Source organism: Heterodontus francisci, unplaced genomic scaffold (assembly GCF_036365525.1).
Source record: "Heterodontus francisci isolate sHetFra1 unplaced genomic scaffold, sHetFra1.hap1 HAP1_SCAFFOLD_83, whole genome shotgun sequence".
Lineage (NCBI taxonomy): Eukaryota > Metazoa > Chordata > Chondrichthyes > Heterodontiformes > Heterodontidae > Heterodontus > Heterodontus francisci.
In genome coordinates, this window is record NW_027141917.1 from 4,715,913 (window position 1) to 4,720,078 (window position 4,166).

Genomic DNA, 4,166 nt, shown 5'->3' on the forward strand with positions numbered 1-4,166 from the left:
AAAGCCAATCACTGATACCCAGTAACACAGGCACACACTTACACCAAGTAACACATACACTGAAACCAAGTAACAAAGACATACACTGACACCAAGTAACAAAGACATACACTTACACAAAGTAACAAAGACACACACTTACACCGAGTAACACAGACACACACTGACACCCAGTAACACAGACACACACTTACACCAAATAAGACAGACATACACTGACACCAAGTAACAAAGGCATACACTGATACCCAGTAACACAGGCACACACTTACACCAAGTAACAGTGACATACACTGACACCAAGTAACAAAGACATACACTTACACAAAGTAACAAAGACATACACTTACACCAAGTAACACAGACACGCACTGACACCAAGTAACACAGACATACACTGACACCAAGTAACAAAGACATACACTGATACCCAGTAACACAGGCACACACTTACACCAAGTAACAGTGACATACACTGACACCAAGTAACAAAGACATACACTTACACAAAGTAACAAAGACATACACTTACACCAAGTAACACAGAGACACACTGACACCAAGTAACACAGACACACACTGACACCCAGTAACAAAGACATACACTGACACCAAGTCACAAAGACATACACTGATACCCAGGAACACAGACACACACTTACACCAAGTAACAAAGACAACCACTGATACCAATTCACAAAGACACACACTGACACCCAGTAACAAAGACATACACTGACACCAAGTCACAAAGACATGCACTGATCCACAGTAACACAGACACACACTTACACCAAATAACACAGACATACACTGACACCAAGTAGCAAAGACATACACTGATACCCAGTGACACAGGCACACACTTACACCAAGTAACAGTGACATACACTGACACCAAGTAACAAAGACATACACTTACACAAAATAACAAAGAAATACACTTACACCAAGTAACACAGACACACACTGACACCAAGTAACAAATACATACACTGACTCCCAGTAACAAAGACATACACTGACACCCAGTAACACAGACATGCACTGACACCAAGTAACAAAGACATACACTTACACCAAGTAACAAAGACATACACTTACACCAAGTTACAAAGACACACACTTACATCAAGTAACACAGACATACACTGACACCAAGTAACATAGACACACACTTACACCAAGTAACAAAGACATACACTGACACCAAGTAACAAAGACATACACTGATACCCAGTAACACATACACACACTTACACCAAGTAACAAAGACACACACTGATACCCAGTAGCACAGACACACACTGACACCCAGTAACAAAGACATACACTGACACCAAGTCACAAAGACATACACTGATACCCAGGAACACAGACACACACTGACAACAAGTAACAAAGTCATACACTGATGCCAAGTCACAAAGACACACACTGAAACCCAGTAACAAAGACATACACTGACACCAAGTCACAAAGACATGCACTGATCCACAGTAACACAGACACACACTTACACCAAGTAACAAAGACAGACACTGATTCCCAGTAACACAGACACACACTTACACCAAATAACACAGACATGCACTGACACCAAGTAACAAAGCCAAACACTGATACCCAGTAACACAGGCACACACTTACACCAAGTAACACATACACTGAAACCAAGTAACACAGACATACACTGACACCAAGTAACAAAGACATACACTTACACAAAGTAACAAAGACACACACCTACACCGAGTAACACAGACGCACACTGACACCCAGTAACACAGACACACACTTACACCAAATAACACAGACATACACTGACACCAAGTAACAAAGACATACACTGATACCCAGTAACACAGGCACACACTTACACCAAGTAACAGTGACATACACTGACACCAAGTAACAAAGACATACACTTACACAAAGTAACAAAGACATACACTTACACCAAGTAACACAGACACACACTGACACCAAGTAACACAGACACACACTGACACCCAGTAACAAAGACATACACTGACACCAAGTCACAAAGACATACACTGATACCCAGGAACACAGACACACACTTACACCAAGTAACAAAGACAACCACTGATACCAATTCACAAAGACACACACTGACACCCAGTAACAAAGACATACACTGACACCAAGTCACAAAGACATGCACTGATCCACAGTAACACAGACACACACTTACACCAAATAACACAAACATACACTGACACCAAGTAGCAAAGACATACACTGATACCCAGTGACACAGGCACACACTTACACCAAGTAACAGTGACATACACTGACACCAAGTAACAAAGACATACACTTACACAAAATAACAAAGACATACACTTACACCAAGTAACACAGACACACACTGACACCAAGTAACAAATACATACACTGAAACCCAGTAACAAAGACATACACTGACACCCAGTAACACAGACATGCACTGACACCAAGTAACAAAGACATGCACTTACACCAAGTAACAAAGACATACACTTACACCAAGTTACAAAGACACACACTTACATCAAGTAACACAGACATACACTGACACCAAGTAACATAGACACACACTTACACCAAGTAACAAAGACATACACTGACACCAAGTAACAAAGACATACACTGATACCCAGTAACACATACACACACTTACACCAAGTAACAAAGACACACACTGATACCCAGTAGCACAGACACACACTGACACCCAGTAACAAAGACATACACTGACACCAAGTCACAAAGACATACACTGATACCCAGGAACACAGACACACACTGACAACAAGTAACAAAGTCATACACTGATGCCAAGTCACAAAGTCACACACTGAAACCCAGTAACAAAGACATACAATGACACCAAGTCACAAAGACATGCACTGATCCACAGTAACACAGACACACACTTACACCAAGTAACAAAGACAGACACTGATTCCCAGTAACACAGACACACACTTACACCAAATAACACAGACATACACTGACACCAAGTAACAAAGCCAAACACTGATACCCAGTAACACAGGCACACACTTACACCAAGTAACACATACACTGAAACCAAGTAACAAAGACATACACTGACACCAAGTAACAAAGACATACACTTACACAAAGTAACAAAGACACACACTTACACCGAGTAACACAGACACACACTGACACCCAGTAACACAGACACACACTTACACCAAATAACACAGACATACACTGACACCAAGTAACAAAGACATACACTGATACCCAGTAACACAGGCACACACTTACACCAATTAACAGTGACATACACTGACACCAAGTAACAAAGACATACACTTACACAAAGTAACAAAGACATACACTTACACCAAGTAACACCGACACACACTGACACCAAGTAACACAGACACACACTGACACCCAGTAACAAAGACATACACAGACACCAAGTCACAAAGACATACACTGATACCCAGGAACACAGACACACACTTACACCAAGTAACAAAGACATACACTGATACCAATTCACAAAGACACACACTGACACCCAGTAACAAAGACATACACTGACACCAAGTAACATAGACACACACTTACACCAAGTAACAAAGACATACACTGACACCAAGTAACAAAGACATACACTGATACCCAGTAACACATACACACACTTACACCAAGTAACAAAGACACACACTGATACCCAGTAGCACAGACACACACTGTCACCCAGTAACAAAGACATACACTGACACCAAGTCACAAAGACATACACTGATACCCAGGAACACAGACACACACTGACAACAAGTAACAAAGTCATACACTGATGCCAAGTCACAAAGACACACACTGAAACCCAGTAACAAAGACATACACTGACACCAAGTCACAAAGACATGCACTGATCCACAATAACACAGACACACACTTACACCAAGTAACAAAGACATACACTGATTCCCAGTAACACAGACACACACTTACACCAAATAACACAGACATACACTGACACCAAGTAACAAAGCCAAACACTGATACCCAGTAACACAGGCACACACTTACACCAAGTAACACATACACTGAAACCAAGTAACAAAGACATACACTGACACCAAGTAACAAAGACATACACTTACACAAAG